The sequence below is a fragment of the Ambystoma mexicanum genome, chromosome 5p (assembly GCF_040938575.1).
Source record: "Ambystoma mexicanum isolate Mex_15411 chromosome 5p, UKY_AmexF1_1, whole genome shotgun sequence".
NCBI classification, from domain to species: domain Eukaryota; kingdom Metazoa; phylum Chordata; class Amphibia; order Caudata; family Ambystomatidae; genus Ambystoma; species Ambystoma mexicanum.
Genome location: NC_090930.1, coordinates 827,630,908 through 827,649,338, shown reverse-complemented (window position 1 = coordinate 827,649,338; position 18,431 = coordinate 827,630,908).

Below are 18,431 nucleotides of genomic sequence, written 5' to 3'. Positions count from 1 at the left end.
TATGGAGAGTAAAGTAAGGAAACAAGAGGCAGTATCATAAGCAACTGTGTTTAATCTACATGATTGCATTCACGCCCAAAAATGATTGCTGTGTTTCCGGGCTGCTTCTTCCCCTATATATGTACATCATAAGATGCAATTAAGTTGTAAGGAAAGTAGTGTAAGAACATGTGAGAATAGCAATATCTAGAAATGTAATACCTTTTGAAAGTTACGTTTCTGACTGTCAGTAAATAAAACCACCTGGTCTAGATAGGCCAGTGAACAAAAAAGAAGGAGCTAGACATGTGATGTCATCAATGATATTTGTGATGTCATCTTTGATGTCCTGGGTGTTAGTGTTACCAGTGCACGGTGGTGGCGCGAGTTATAGTTGCTTAGCTTACCATAACTGTCAAATTTCAAGGGTTTTTCGGTTTTACTTCGAACCATAATGTCCCGTTAACAAAGTTTTTTTTTGTGAATTTCATAGGTTTTTAGTAGCCCAACTTAACCATAACGTCCCTTTAACAAAGTTTTTTTTACTGAATTGCATAGTTTTTTAGTAGCGCAACTTAATCATAACATTCCTTTAACAAAGTTTTTTTGCTAAAGTTGATCAGTTTGTAGTAGTAGCACGTAACCATAATGTAAAGTAACATCTGACTTCAGTGCACACCTTGCGGAGAATGCCACATGACCATATGCTGGCGCACAGCACGGTGACGAGGTCCGAGAATCCGTACACACTTAACAATAAGATGTATGCCTCGTGGACAGGGTGGAAATACAATTTTTACTGATGTAGGAACTTCCATCTTCAACATTTTGTGTGCACAGCTCGAACACTTATTCGTAGGCAACCATTAACAATTTAGGACACAGTACATAATTTTAGCAAAAGTACTAGTTATCTGAGAACAACATGAGCTAAGGCCATCCCTCCTACCTAAGAAACAGCCCCACTGCTGTAATGAAGGAGCATGGGAAACACTGCCCCTACCTTACAAATAACACACGCACAACATTTTCCCCTGTCCACCTACCCCCCCAATATTACTGTTTGGTGCCTCTTTGCTCATTTCCGTCCGCAACTTCCCTTCTTACCAGTCCTTCCCAAAAAAAAAACATCTGTAAACAAAGTAAATGTTCCTTTAAGAACCACCTTTCACAGTTTAAAAATATTTTTTTTAAAAAAAATGGCATACACTCCATCTACTTTATATTTCTCAGTAAAGTACATAGACGCAATAACATTTGTCATTAACAATCTAGATTTGCAAAGCAGTAACGTGTGCTACTGAAAAAGAGGATTTCTTTTCCAAGATGGCCACTATAGAAAGGGAAGGCGGTTGTTCCATACATGGCCCCTCTTCGCTTTCCCTGGCAGCCTGCAAATAGCAAAAAGGAAACGCTGTTAACATATTACCACCAGGACTTTTTTCCTCCCTTTCAAATGTATTTTAATGTCGAACAACTTTTCCACAAAGCCAGTCCCAGGTGGACATGGCCACTGTAATCCTATCTTTTCTCTCTTCTGGTCATGACCAGTAGCCACATTGTGCGGATCATGACCTTATACCATGACCCCAACATTCTGCCCAGTACCCATGGCTGCAGCCTATCCCTCAGTCAATAAACATACACCCTGATGTTTTTTAACTACATTAAGACACTTGTGTAATACGAAAACACTCCCACATCTCGTCACATAAACAACCCTAGTGATATTCAACACCTTTCTGGATAACGTTCTTCTCCAGCGTAGCCAAATGGGCCCATAAGCAACTACGTGCCGTGACGCAGAACCTGCAAATGAACACACAGCGACATACAACGTAGCACGTTACATTTTGAAATAATAAACTATTTTTTAAAGGAAAACATTAACAATTTTAGAATTTGTAAAGTACTTTAATTTCACAATAAACTGTCCGAAACCATCGGAATATTCCCATTTGCAGTCGAATAGTAACTTTGTTTGTTCGGTCGTCATCGAAAATGTTAATCGTGAGCCACACTTTGATCTTTTCGCCTACACAAGTATTCGCTTTCGATAAAGCAACCGCTTCGGTCGCACATTGATTTCCATCACGTCAGCATGAAATTTGGACTACACCACCATAAAAGATGTTATGTTACTCCTAATGGCCACTCCAGCGTATGGACAAATGGGGCCGGCCTGGTCGTCCCACAATACAGTCACGGTTAGACAGTCAGTCAGGAGTACGTGGATCTGGCGTCCAAAGAACCCATTACTTGGCATCTGGAATGAATGGCAATCACAGTACGGCAGAATGTAGCTGTTCGAAAAACGTAACAGAAAATACGTATCAATACCCAACCTTTACCAAACAATTGCAAAAAAGAAAAAAGAACGTGGAAACTGATGTGGTCATACATGACATTTTAAAGAAATAACAGCGTTGCACATGGGTGAACCTAATAATAGCCTACAAACGGTGAGAATCTGCACTCTCCATAACTTTAAAAAAAAATGACAATGACACAGAAACATAGTACCACAGTTACAATGCCATAATTATTGTTCTGGTAATAACAAATTAAAACTTGTTCCGGTGTAGACTCGTCAAATGTAAACTTACACAATATTTAACGTCTCCATTGTCTTTATTAAACCCAGACAGCGAGGTACTTGCAGCAAAGAATCTTCTTCAACTGATATTACATGTGTTTTACAAATGTTTTGAATACATAACCTTATCAAATGGTATTTTTCCCAAACTTGCACTCCCTGTCTTCTTACTGAATTTTCCCTTTCGCTCAAGGTCAGAAAACAATTGACCCTTATGGGTTCAGTCGGATGCGTGGGCCTACTGAGCTCGCAACCACAAAAGCAAAGCAAGTGACCTTCACTCAGAATGCAAATACATTCTGACTTTTCAACAACATGTATCAACGCATTCATGAGAAGTGGTACTCCCATACACTTGCAGACCCACTGTTTCCATCAAACACTGCAGGTGGCTGCCTCAGATTTCAAACTCTACAACGCTATTTACCATATGACTTACATGACAAGAAAACACCACTTTTCGGCTTCCTGCTGCCACATCCCATCTTAGCCTCATTAACCCTCACCTTCCGATACAATATTTCATAAGCTTAACAAGTGCAATGTTGTGTTGTTTTATATGTGTTACCGGCGAAGTCCGCATACACCGAATCACGAATGAAAGATGGCGGGCGCAGTGACAGAATCTGGCGCAATTCACGCGTTCAACACCCAATCAGTGAATGCGCCACATGTCCGCGAACATGAGACTACGGATTAGCCAATCGGTAACTTGTCTGCGGAGTGAACAGGGAAGTGTGTCCGCGGAGCGGACATAGATATCACACATTTTTTCAGACATGCTTTTTGGTCGTTTTAGAGAAAAGTACTGGATGGATTGGCACCAAATTTACAAAAGCACTCTTTCGGGACCAAGCTCCTGCTTCTGCCGCAAATTTGGTGAAAATCCGTCCAGCCGTTTGGGCTGTAGACGTGCGCAAACTTTTTTCCCCATTCAGTCTATAGGAAAAAAAGACGTTTTGGGACCCCCCCCTATAAATTTTCCCCCCCTGGACCAAACATCACCAAAATTTGCACAAAAAAAAACAGTGGCCCATACACCTTTGTTGCAAAGTTTGGTGTGGATTCGTTCAGGGGGAGCAGAGTTATAAGCCGCCCAAAGAGTGCTCTTCCTATGGAAACAGCAACTTAACCATAACTACACGGCCACTACTGTGGCCGTGTAATTTATGAATCTGGATAAACAGTTATGTACAACAGCAGAGCGGCAGTGAGTGTGCTGACAACAATACCCTATATTACTCTCTCAACACTCACAGATAATGCTTTAATGACAGTAAGGCGCAGTTTCAATCACGCGCAGCAGGCTCCCCTCTAGCACGCCATGCTACAAAAGCCAAAGAGTGAGCCATTGTTTACCTATACAGGAGCCTCGTATTGACTGTAGCAATGTGATCTTTTGGGGCGTTGAATAACACAAACAGTCCTATCGCCTTCAGTCAGAAACTCAGTTCTCCGTTTCACCGCACGTACCAGTGCACAGCTCGCACGTTAATTTAAGTATGCGGCAAAGAGTTCATACAAAGATTCAACAAAACTAGTGACCAATTTAACATTGTTTAGATCATAAGTGAAGAGTTAAATCTGGCTTACAAGACCTTTATGTAAAAGACAATACGTTTCCTATCCAACTGTGACTGAATCCCAGGAAAACAATATTCTCATATGATATTTTAAGGACGTAATGAGTACTGCTTGCAGTTTAACCTTTCTTACTGCATAAGCAATTGTGACACGTCAAAGAACATGTAATATGCGATCAGAATGCTACATGCTTACGATATAAACAATATGAGATCACGTACGCTCAGTGCAGTCCTTATCAAAGAACTTACCGCCACACTAGCACAGTAAACATCGGGATACAATGCAAAGTTCCAAACAGCAAATATGACGGGGCTACTTTATTTGTTCAAAGCAACCCCATCAACCATTCGCCCAGCCGAACAGCCGAACAGGCATTTTGGAGGCACTTCTGGTGCGCGCGCCCGTGCCTATTAGTAGGGATTCTGGGAAGTGGTGGGGGGCTTCAGGCTAAGTGAAAAATCAAGCAAAGGAGCAAGTATTAAACTTCAATAAAGTTAAATTAGGTGTTCTTAGTGTCTACTAGAAATGTATCGCTGTCCACTTTAAAAATCTGACCTTCACTTCCAGGAATAGAAGAAATGGCAAAAAAAGTTCAATAGATGAACCAGCAGCGTGTCCATCCAAACAAGCACTTCGTAGGCCCTTCTGGTGTGCAAGTGCTGGTGCACGCGCCAGTGCCTATTACTAGGGCTTCTGGGAAATGGTGGGTGGGGCTTCAGACTTCACTTCCAGGAATAGAAGAAATGGCAAAAAAGTTCAATAGCTGAACCAGGAGCGTGTCCAGCCAAACAGGCACTTCAGAGGCACTTCTGTATAAAGCTTTGATAAAATACCTGTTTCACAAACATGTGCAAATAATTGTTTTAAGATGTGTGCCCACAGTTCAACATCTGCCTTCAGGACCAGGTTAAAAAGGCCATCAGGGTTTACACACTAGATGCCTTTAGTTGTTTAATTTTCACCTCTACATAAACAGGTTTTATATATTCACTAACAGTACAATTTACCATAAGCCTAACCTCCCAAGACATACTGTGGGGACCATCGAATTTCTTAATATACTCAACCCATTTTCATTCTGTTACAGCCACTGGTTCCTTTGGATGGTTGGGTCTCAACTGAGAGCTCCCCAGCCAATACCAAAGCTTTCTTGAGTCCTTTGTCCTGATTAGGATGTTTCGGTACTTCCAGCTATCAAACGATGATATCTCACCCAGTTTTTGTAGCTTTTCTTCAAGCTAGCTATCCTTCTCTTTTTGGGCACAGATCAGGAGTAATTTTTACCCACACCTCGAAGGGCTGAATTTAATTCCCTCTTCCTTCTTGTGATCTCTTTGTCAAATCGACGGGAGGGCCTATGGGGGCCATTTTGAATAGCCACTTGTCTAGATGTCATAGTGGCCACGGAAACTTGCCAGACAGCTGCCGTTAGGGTGCCCTGGAAAAAGAGCCCACTACCCGCCCGTTCATGGTTTCTAAGAAGGGCATTGCATTTTGCAATCCTAGCTGACCAACGCAGGAAATTGCCTCCTGGGTTGACCTCCAATTTACCATTCAGCCTAACTTTGCCGCCAGCTTGTCTTAGTTCCTCGATGGACATTATCAATATCAAATGGTTGCTTGCCTTGGTCGGTCTGATCTCTATCATGGGCTTAGACCCCCCCCCTGCCCTGTGAGTTTGTGAATATGAAGTCTATTCGGCTGCTAGCACTATCGTTTGACCCCTTTGTAATCTCCCCTGACCCATCACCCTTCCCTATGGGAGAGAGGTCAAACTCTGCTATAACTCAACCATTCCTTGGCTCTCGACCTCTCCCTCTGTCTGTTGCCTGTATCCCTTCACTCCCTTCCCAATTGGTCCTGGACACAGTCAACCTTAAAATCCCCTTTCACAAAAACAATGGCTTACGGGAATTTGAATTATGGATGGCTCTCCACTCTGAAGGGAAACACACTGAAATTCTATCCGCAGTGGACCTCAAGTGAGTGTGAAGGCCAAACAGTGGATAACTCAGGTGATAGAAAATAAGTAGTTAAGCTACCACGCAAAGGAAAGGAACTTATATAGGGCCCGATTCATAGAATCTAGCACAGAATAGGCGCAAGTGCTGCACGCCGAGAAGGGGCTTGCACTACGCATGCGCCAGCCATGGCGCAAACAAACATTTACATGCTACACGTATTCATGGATTTCCAGAGGCATCACTAGCCTTGGCGCAAGGAACATCAAGCAGCATCAGTAGCGCCCCCAACATGCCCCCACGCACACTAAAAAGCCATCGAAATGCCTAACATGGCGCAAGCCCCCGCGCCATCCCTGGTCCAGCAAACAGCCCCCCCCAGCCAAATAGCATGAAAACTCGGTGCGTCCAGGGTACATGCTGAGTTCCCATGTGATTCAGCTGGGGTGTGTCTGGGGTACGCGCTGAGTTCCCAAGCGATTCAGCTGGAGTGCATCCGCGGTATGCGCTGAGTTCCCATACCATCCGGTTGGGGTGCATCTGGGGTATGCACTGAGTCCCCATGCAATTCGGCTGGGGTGTGTCCGGGGTATGCACTGAGTTCCCATGCGATTTGTCTGGGGTGCGTCCGGGGTACGCACTGAGTTCCCACACGATTCGGCTGGGGTGCGTCAGGGTATGCGCTGAGTTCACATGCGATTTGGATGGGGCACGTCCGGGGTACATGCTGAGTTTCCACGTGATTTGGCTGGGGTGCATCCATGGTACGGGCTGCGTTTCCACGCAATTTGGCTGGGGTGCCTCCGGGGTACGTGCTGAGTTTCCACATGATTTGGCTGGGGTGCATCTGGGGTAGGCACTGGGTTTGCATGCGATTTGGCTGGGGTGCATCCGGGGTACACACTGACTTCTCATGTGATCACTCCATCCGAACCCCAGCCGAATCGCGTGAAAACTCAGCGTGTAACCCTGGCACATCCCAGCTGAATCGCGTGGGAATCCCTGCACATACCCCGCAAAATCCACTGGAAGCTGACCCCTCCTCACAGGATAGCCACACCCCGCCCACACCACCCATGACCACACCCGCAGGCAGCCCACACCACATGGGACACCCCACTGTCCCCATGACTACACCTTGCAGGCAGCCCACACCACATGGGACCCACTGTCACATGTGACAGCAACCTGCAGGCAGGCCCCGCCTCATGGTCCCCCCACCCCACCCATCACCCGTGACGGCAACCTGCAGGCAGGCTCCACCTCATGGTCCTCCCACCCATCACCCATGACAGCAACCTGCAGGCAGGCCCCGCCTCATGTTCCCCCCACCCATCACCTGTGACAGCAACCTGCAGGCAGGCCCGCCTCATGGCCCCACTGCCCATCACCTGTGATGGCAACCTGCAGGCAGGCCCCGCCTCATGTTCCCCTCACCCATCACCCGTGATGGCAACCTGCAGGCAGGCCCCGCCTTATGGTCCCCACACCCATCACTTGTGACATCAACCTGTAGGCAGGCCCTGGCTCATGTTCTCCCCACCTATCACCTGTGACGGCAACCTGCAGGCAGGCCCCGCCAAATGGTCCCCCCACCCATCACCCATGATGGCAACCTGCAGGCAGGCCCCCCGTAGTGGACACCACCTGCATGATGGATGTTGACATAGTGACACAGGTTCACTCCAATGATGGTGTGTGCATGAATCTGCTTGCTGTGCAGTGACCCCACCCTTAACCTCCTCCTCAGCAAACATACAGCAAACAACTAAAAAACACACACGTGGCCCACAAGCTTCTGTGCCCCAGCTAATCACACACAATTGCATACTACAACCATATCCCATCATTCACATCACAAAAGTCTTTGTCAAAGTGAGGACCAGCATGCAATTTGGCAAAATAATGTCAATAATCCACATGTAGAAATATTCACACTTTGACAGAACACAGAGCACCCTAGATATGTGTCACAGAAACAGACACTGCAATGGCGTGTCATGGCATGAGCATCAATGAGCACACATCATCTGAACCAATAACCCCCTAAACACACGACTGATTTCACATGCTGGTGAAGCTCAAAGCACCACTGCATTAACCGAATTCGGTGCCAAAATTGAAAACATATCACACTCACATCACTCACCCAACCCACCACCCTAACAAACACACAGAGGCCCAATACACATTCATGCTGCACATGTGAAATGAAATCCCAACACACGGTGCACACTCAAACCACACCCAAACACCCATACACTGGTCATACACACCAGACCATGCCCCATGCAAATGAATGTCAACCATGACACATGCCGACATGTGTGCACACACTTTAACAACATAGGTCATCATAATGAACACAGAACAGAATAATGAACCCTCAATGGTGGAAAAATGGGCAAACAAACAGCACTTGTATGAAAGTTCCGAAAATATATTGAAAACAACTATTCCAAATATAATAATGAAAATTAAATAAACAAATAAAGCATAAAAAAGAGCAAAATCCAAAATGAGCTCCATGTCCTAAATGAATATCCAAATGAAAATCACAAATAAAAGGAAATCCATTACGTCATGGGTAACACAAATGGAACAAAAAACAAATCCAACTATGCACAATGAGTGTAGGTCCTTTGTCCCAAATGTTTCGAAGAAAACCTTATAAAAACACTCCAACAAATGACTTCTCAAAAAGTGGAGCACAGTCCAAAAACTCCCAAAAAAAGGGAAAAACAAATGAAACCTACGCCTAAATAACTATATACAATGGCAGCATCATCGAACACTGTGTCTACTTCCCCTAGGTGGGGCTCCGCTTCCCCCTCGAGGGCTTGCAAGGATTCCAACATGCTCCTCTCAAACTCCCTACAAGTCTCCTCAAGGACCTCCGCCCGCCTCTCTGCCTGACGCAGTGAAATCTCTGCCCTGGCGATGGTGAGTCTTGCCTCCTGTGTCCGCTGCTGCTCTGCCCAGATCTGCTGGCCCAAACACATGGAAGACATCCTTGTTGTAAGGTCCACGTTTGCCTCCTGCCTGATGGCTGATACCTGCCCCTCTGCTGTTGAAAGCCCAGGGTCCTGTAGCCTCCTACTCCGAGCCTGCTGCCGCCAAATTGCCTGGCGCCTGTACCTCAAGGACAGTCTACGGGATGATGTCAACCCACGGGGCCATCGTGCACGTGCCCTGCTCCTTGGAACCTGCTCTTCCTCCATTGCCACAGCTCCTGTCACCCGCTGGATCAGCGTGGTGACCACATCTGCTGATTCAACCTCGACTCCCAACTCTGGCAGGGATGTGATCTCAACCAGACTGGCCGCCGGGGTTGGGGCAGGTTCACAGGGGGCCCTTGTGGTATCTGGGCCCGGAAGACAGCAGGGAGGATGACTGGTGCACAGAGGAGGAAGACAAGGAGGGGGTCACATAAGTGGCCAGGCCACGGACCCATTGGGAGACCAGGAAATGTGCTAGCCAGTTCATGAGACGACAGACCTTATCATGATGACATGCAAGCCCCCGATTGGAAGACTGCATCTCATCACGAATGGTGCCTGTACACCTCATGACACCGGCTAGCACAGGTTCCACCCTCTCCCGAATGGCAACATCAGCAGGTATTGGTGTTTTTGTTTGTGGGAAAACATCCGACACCTGCGGATGGGTCAGGCCTGAGGCATGCCAGCAGGTGCATACTGATGCAGTCGCAGTCCCAGGGGCAGGATCAGTCTCAGGCCCCTCCACGGCGACCGGTACTGGCTCCTGCCGCTGAGTCTGGACAGGACCAGTCACACCCACGTCATCACCCCTGCCGGGCCCCGTGGGCTGGGCTGATGCAGCCTCCTCCTCCCCCTCCGCCAACCTGGATGTTTCCCCACCGTCCTCTGCATCGGATTGCCCCTGTGCTACCTCACCTGTCCCTCCCACTGCCAGGAGCCCACGACCAACTTCACCCTCTTGGGCCTCCCATCAGCTGTTAAGATTAAATTCAATTACCACCCCATTCTGAGGTTGGCGGGGCGGTAATTCCGCATGCCGCCATGGCCCTTCCCCATTCCCATTTGTGCCCCATAGGGCTCAATGGGAATGGGGAAGGCGCTAATTACGGCACTGTAAATTACGGTGCCGTAATTAGCTCCTAGGTCCCTTTGCGGGTTGGTTTTTTAACGCCTGCTAAAAGCAGGCGTTAAAGTGCAACCCGAAAAGGGACCTCGTAATCAGGCGTTAAGGGTTTAACGGCGCTGACACCTTTTACGGCGCCGTTAACCCCTTAACGCCTGGGTCGTAATGAGGCCCAATGAATGTGAGAAATCACTTCTAGCAATCATATGGGCATTATGAAACTATGGTCCATTGCTCCATGGGAACCATATTACAGTTGAGACCTTTATAATACTCGCAGAATGACCGTAAATAGACTGGGAATATCTCTAACTCAGGAATACTTCCAAGATTATTTCAATGCCAGGCTACCTTACAGTAAAGGATCAGTTACCTGTTGAGAAGAGTTTTAGGAAATAGGTTTTGCTGCTTTCCCTACATAGATATCAATTAGACACCTAACCTTTTGCTATTGTTTTTAAACTGTTCTGAGTTTCAGAGGCCAGTGAAGACTTTTAAACTTTTGTGACCTTACTAGGCTCCTCTGTTTCGGGGGTACTGTATTTGTATTTGTATTTATTATATTTATAGAGTGCTTTTGCCAACACACTTAACAAGACAATACATCAGCAGTACAAAATAGTGACATGAAATGACAAATCAAAACAGAAGCACAAGAAGTTGAGTATTAGAGAGAAGAGACAGAAGGTGGTCTTTCAAATGGGCTCACAAAACATGAAGGAAAGTAAAGCAACAGGAAGGAGAAAAGTGTTCTAATGCTTTGGGACCATTTAAGAGAAAGAGCGAAAATGGGAGGAATGCACATGGAAGGGGGGAGTTCGGGGACAGATAGAAGAAAGAGCAATTGAGAGTGCAGGGAATAGGTGGGAGAGTAGAATGACACTAAAGAAGAGACATAGGAAGTAGCAAGGCCTTGAAGACACTTAGAAAAAATCAGGAGAAAGTGAAAAATAGATAGAGATCAAAAGAAAGTAAAGAGTCAGATAGAAGGAAGGAGTAACAGAGGGCCGTTGGTGGAGATGGTAGAGGAGACAAATAGAAGAATTATTATTATTTATTTTTTTATTTTTTATTGTAACACTAGTTTAATTCAAAAGAAAGAAAAACTTTTTGTTACATTTCCAATTCCAATTCCAAATCCTTCCTTCGTTAAATGAATTAAAAAATGTCACTCCATATTGTTTAACTTCAGGGCATCCATAAAGTTTATTATTGCACAGGTCGACTGAGTGTTGGATCCTGCAATCAGGTAACACCACCATGCATCCATGTTTCCCGACAAGGGTGCAAAGCGTGCTAGATGTAGACTACGCTGTGTTGAAATTGCTTCGCAATCCAGAATTAGATGCTTTACAGATTCTGACCCATGCTTACAGAACCGACACTGATCCATCTGTACAAGCGGATCACGCCTTAGCAGCTGTATTTCCCTTGTTTTATATAGGTTGAGTCGCAGTCGCAGGAACATGTTCCGATGATAGCATGATGGAAATTTCTCCAAATACTTGGGGATTGCGTCAAGTTTGTTTAACGCGCTTCCAAGGTCCAAAGAGGATTCCAGTTTGTTTCGGCATTCTTCATTTCTTATCCAATTTTGTAGTCGGATTTTCTTTTTTGCAACTTGAGGTCGTAATAGTACTGTCTCAAAAGAGACGTCGGCATTGTAGTATTTTCACCCACTCTTTCAATAAAATGGCAGATGGGTGCTCTGGTGCTGAATGTAAAATTTTGTATGGTTTTACAACTGTCTCCAGCCACATTTTCCTTAAAATGGAAATTGATTTCCACAGAACGGTTCCGTAGAGGGACTCAATACATAACTCGTAGCGTACCGCTACCATTGGAGAGCTATTTGGTAATCTCAAGACTTTGCACCAGAATTTCCCTTTGAGCTTGTCCCACAGATCTTGTGGCATGTTCCAGCTAGTTTCGCATCCAAAGGTTTTCACAGGAACTACTTTTTGAAGGTAGAATGTCAGGACTGGATTCAAGGTAAATTTTCCATATGCTGCATGCAGTTTTGCCCCTGGCAGTGCAAACATTTTCATACGGGCCACCAAGTCTTGTGACCAATCCCACTCTCGTATTGAGGTATTAAACATAACACCTAAGTATCTGATACTCTCTGTTGTCTCGAGAAGTTCATCGTTTATCTTCCAGGCAAATTTACTTGATCTCTTTAGTTTGCTTTGACCTACCACGACAATTTTTAACTTTTTGATATTGATTCGTAGGTCATTTTGCATACAGTAATGTTGTAGCGCGTTCAGCAGTCGCTGTAATCCAATTGGTGTGGAGTCCATAAGAACGATATCATCGGCATAGATAGCCCAGCTTATCTTTTGCCCATTTACTAATAGGGGGAAGACCCTTAGATTGTTTAATGATAGTGACAGGTCGGAGATGAAAAGTTTAAATAATTGGGCTGCCAAGGGGCAACCTTGCTTCACTCCTTGTTTTGTAGGAATCTCATCCGATAATTCGCCTTGCTCATTTAGCCGAACTCTGATGGATGTCTTAGAGTGTAATGCAATCAGTGGTGACAGCAACTCGCTTGGACACTTCCAACCGTGAAGTTTCTTCCACAAAAGATTACGGTTGATACTGTCGAATGCCTGACTCAGGTCAATAAATGCGATGTACAGTTTTCTTTTCCGCCTCAACGTATCCAGTTTTAGGCAATTCAGAAGGACCAGGTTAAGCTCAACCCCCACTCCTTTTGTAAAACCGGTTTGTCGTTGGTCAATCGCTGAGACCTCTTCGGCCCAACGTGCAAGTCGCTTCTGGAGAAACGAACCGAATACCTTTCCGATAGTATCCAAAAGGGCAATCGGGCGATAGTTGTTGGGATCATTCCGATTACCCTTTTTAAATATCGGTACGACTACTGCCTTAGACCAGGATTCAGGCAGTTTTCTTTCCAGTGCAATTCTTTCAAAAAGGATGCTCAGCAGGTTGGCCCATTCCGAGCTGTGAGTTTTCAACATGACATTTGATATACCATCGGGGCCAGCTGCCCTTGAGGACTTTAACTTCTGAATCGCTCGTTCAATATCTTATGCTGCGTCTGCCAAATTCCATCTTCCATCAGTTAGAGATAAAGGAGAGACCTCAATTCAGTTGTAGTCATCAAATATATTCGTAAAATGCTCCACCCAGCTTGCCCCATTTACTCCATTTGACATTGAGTAAGTGTGTTTGACGCTACCAGTATTTATGATCTCCCATATATGTCTGCTATCTTTTTGCAGAATTAGTTTAAGCATATGTTCAGCTTGGTCCTGTACCCGACTCACATTAAAGGATTTCATCCAATTTCGGTAGCGCTGTCTTTGTTTTTGGATTTGCTTGCTGTCACTAGAGGAGATATCTTTTTTTAGGAGCCTTATGTCGTCCCGAAGTTTTTGCTTTTCTCGTCTTATTATTGGATTAAAAATATGTTTTGCTTCAACATTGTTCCCCATTCTGGTTTTGCTCCTTACTATGAATTGATGTAGTAGCAGTGTGTAATTTATCCTCAAGGTATTTAAGTTTGCATTGGCAAAGCTAGTTTTCAACATAGCCAACTGGGGTGCATTCAGGCGTAATCTGTTTGCTCCGTTGTTTATGGTAATCCTCTCTGAGTGTTTTATCGAAGCTTTTTTTGGAGTTTTCAGCCGTACAGCATCAGGGCATCGTGGTCGCTCTTTTCTGTTTTTGTGACTTTGAGGGCAGTTACTTGAGGTAAGAAGTTCCTGGATACCCAGATGTAATCGAGTGTCTTCATGGCATCGCCTCGCTTCCAGGTAAAACCTGGGGGGATGTCTCCACGTGTACAACCATTCAGCATTGAGAAATCTCTTAGGGCCATCTCCTTGGACCATCGTACACCACGGTCCTGTATCTCAACATTGCTCCTTGAGCCCGATGTTATACTTTTTATCGCTGGCCTGTTCACCCAGGCATAGTTGAAGTCCCCACATATTAGAATTATAGGATCATTATATGATAGTAAACATTTGTCAACTGCAGACACAACCACTGCAATGAATGTTGACTGTGAGATCATTGCCGGGTTCCAATAAATGTTGACTATCAGTATCACATGGCAGCATGGATTTGTAGTCCTAGAATTTTGAATTGTCGTTACTTGGACAAACATGTTTGGATTCTTGGTCGATAGAATCATCCATTCATCGCTGTTTTTTATCATTGTTATCAAACCAGAGAAGGGGCGGCCAAATACATTCTTTCCAGCTGGGTTGAGAAGAACTGAATAGCCATCACACACCGGACATTCACGCAGCCAAGTTTCTTGTAGACATATTATAGAGATTTGGTCTGCTAATTTCCAATTTCCATCAGAAAGGTGGGAAAAGCCTTGGGTGTTCCATGAATATAACTGATTATTGCCATCCGAGCGGTCTACGCTGAGCTATTGACCAGACTGACTGTCAGCCTTTAGGAATGGCGAGCGCTTTATCCTCATCTGAGCCCACAGATCTTCTCTCCGTTTTTCATTCTCGGTTTGTTCCACAAACGGGGAGGATGTACTTTCTTCGTCATGGTCGTCAACACTCAATACTTCAAAACCGAAGAACAGAAAGTCGTCAGCAGCATCCTTTACTGCTAACCTTAGCGTTCTGGATTTGAGATGTAAGTTGACCCAATCCAGATGGTCCTCGGACATATACTCGACTACCGCTATGTCATCTGATTTGGTAGCTCGCAATGTTGGGATGCACTGTAAAAGTTTTAGTACGTTCCGTCGGTTCAGATTTACCTCTTTTTGCTCTGGCAAAGCATTTTTGATTTGTATTTTCCATGGACCTTTGTCAGTTGAGGCATTTGATTTTATAGTCTTCTTTTTGAAACCTCTGTCCTGTTTTTCGGCTTGCGCTCTTGTTAATTTCGGATTTAATTTGCCAGACATGGCATTTAGATGAGCAGAATCAACTGGCAATTTACTAATCAGGTCATTTTTTTCCTTATTTGTGGGCAAAGGTAGGTGCATCTTCATTTTTTTTTTGGTTTTTTTGATTGCTGTATCACTTACTTGTGATGGGATCACACTTGGAGCATCCATCCGGAGCTGAGAGTCATTGGCCTTTCCCAAGACACCTGATAGAACTTCTTCCGTGGAAACAGCAGCTGATTTTGCCTCTTCATCATCAATCGAGTATGTTGAAAATTCACATAAGTTGATGGATGGCTCAGATGTTTCGTCATCGTCACACTCTGAACTTGCCCTTGCTCTCTTTAGGCAGTGATGAGGTGCCGTCAATGTTTCAGCTTTGTGTTTGGAATTTCTTGAAGCCTCCGTTGACTTTACGGAACGGGGAAACATGGACGGATGAGGTGGCGTTGAAAGATTCCGTATGAATTTTTTGCTGTCCGTTGTACGAGCACGTTTGGCTACTTGCCTCTGGTGCGAACATGTCACAGATTTCTTTTTTTCACCGCTCTTTTTTTTCAGGGATTGGTTTTCACTCACTTTCTCTATCGTTGTGGACTTGTTGAATATCCCAAACGAAAGTATCTCTGTTAGATTGCCTGAGACAACTTTTGCCTCCCCTTGCACTAGTGGCCGACCCCCAAGTGTTTGCTGCGTCTCCGGCATTGCTGCCGACTCAGTGCCATTGCTGGTATGGTCGGGTGCTTCCTGCTGGAGCAAGGAGGTGTTCTGATCACTAGGCATTTGGCTCTTACTTGCTTCACTTGTCTTCGTGCCCTTGTCCCGTACTACAAGGACGTTCTTTACGGTTTTCGTTTGCCCATCAACTGGACACACTGGGGCCGTACTACGACCACTCAATCCTGTAGGCACAAGGGAGGATTTTGGGACTGGGCCAGGCTTTCCAGTTGCTACTTCTGGCATTGGTATTTTCCTGGGCAGGTCATCAAAACCTCTGCTTCCCGTTCGTATTTTTGTTGGAATGTTGTGACGCATCCATTTTGTGCACTCAATTACTGCGTCAGTTAGGGACGATTTAGCTTCATTTGCCTGTCGAGCAAGATCGCATAATCTGCTTTGCCATTTTAAGGATGTCTCAGCTTCGCTATCGAGTCTGTGAACGATAGCTTGCGAAAAGGATTCAAGCGTTGAGATCTTTGCGTTTACAGCAGCCAAAAGAGACATCTGGTCACGCGCGGCGTCATGCAGAGATTCATACAGTTTCATAAATGGCAGTAAGGCAATCGATGTTGCAGCCAAAACATTATTATGTATTTGAATTCCGGCTGCCGTGGATAGGGAGCTTTTAGAGGGATGTTCAAGTGTTTCTTCTTCTACAGCCACCTGTTTCACTCTGGCAGAGGCACTCTTTTCCTTTGGCAGGCCAGAGAGCTTCGAATTACTCATTACTGCCCTCGTCTCTATGTCCTTGGTACCTAAAGACTCAAAATTTCCATAAGATCTTTGATATGTGGAGTTGTTCAAGACTGACGTCGATCCCTCAGATCTATTTGATAAATTACAAGGTAAGTTCCCTAATAAGTTGTAGTCGGCAACTTCCTTTCTGTTTGTGTATGCCGTTTGATTATGCCGAAAACTGTCATTTAGACGTTCGTATGTTGCCAAAAAGTCAGCCTTTAACCTTGCAGCCAACCTCGCTTCCCGCCCTGAAAGTTCGGTAGAGGCAGTATCAGTCGATGTCATACTTTTGGAAGTATCCTGCAACTTTTGGAGCGGCAGGGTATGTAAGGCATTCGTTGCATCTGTTTCAAGTAGAGCCATTTAGCTTGAGTCTTTTTCTTCAACTGAGCTCTTTTCAACTGCACTTAGAGTTGGCAAGGAATCGGTACCCCCCCAGATTTTGTTTCGTAAAACGATTTGAGACTGCCAGCCTTCTTTGTGCCATACGCTGTTGGTGGCACCAGCATGTTTTCTTTTTGCATTAGAAGGCATTGGAGAAGAGGATGCAGGCTGTACTCCAAGGCATCGGTTTTCAACCGGGGGGGAAGCAACAGCACTTTTGTCTGAGATAGGACATTTGGAATATTGATTGCCATGAGGTCGGAATCAGTTAATTCAAAGGGGGAAATTAGGGCGACCTCACTGGCATCGATGTACACCGAAGGCGAAAGTACAGTATCCAGGTCAACTGGGCGGCTTTCAGAGCTTTCTGAACACACACGTTGATGAATTGAACTACAATCCTTTCCAGTTTGTATATCCCCCATGAAAGGGGGACCCAAAGCTGTCTGGGAACAGGAGGCTAGCGAAGGCACTATGCCTCTCAACAGACAACTAGCAGCCTCCAAGTCACCCATACTGTCTGTATTGCTAATAAAAACAACTGAGTCATTTCGAACAGACAAGTCGACCAGGCTTACCTCCTTAGATAGTCTCTGAGGCAGCTTCCTTCGGGATAGCAATGATTTATGCTGAGTTTGCGGTCCCTCCTTCGTTGTCACAGTCACCATTTTGCGCAGCTTAACAACAGCAGCTCAGGCTGTTAGCGGAGGCGCCCTGGCGTGCAGGCGTGCAGTCGGTGCTGGCGGACGTGCGGCGGACTGCGGGAGACTGAACTCGTCTCCGAACTCCGCGCCGCGCTCCGCGCTTGCACATAGTTTTTGTAGGCTGGTCCAAGGAGTTAAAGGCACAGTAGCAGCAGCTCCTCACAGGGGTCCAAACACAGAGAGTTCTGCGGGAGACTGAACTCTTTCCTTAAAGACAAGAATCCAGTTCCACTGCATGAAGCTATCCCCTACAGTTGAAGACCTCGACCAAGTAGAAAACGTATCCTTTTACCTCTTTGCTTTATTGTTATAATTCCCCAAAATTCACTGTTTCTGACGTGTAGAAGAATTATAGGCAGAGCGTACAGTGCCAGATGTGAGTAACGGAGACCAAGTAGTAAGGAAGAGCAGTAACTGAGACAAGAAAAGATGAGCAAGAAGATGAGAAGCTAAGTAGTATGAAAAGAGAGAAAAAGAGTTGCCTGGCGAAGATAATTGAAGTGGAAACAGGAAAAGTGTTCAGTGCTGGTAATGTAAGATGACAAATAGATAGAGGAATCACCAAGATTACAAGCCACAGATGAACAAAAAGAAATGTGAAGGGAAATCATAAACATGTAGGGGATCAGGGAGGAGAAGGAGAGGAAGACTTCCATTTTAGATGGGTTCAGTTGGAGAAAGCGAGAGGCCATCCAAGACTGGATCGCTAAGAGTCCAAATGAAACACAGCAGTGAACGGAGTC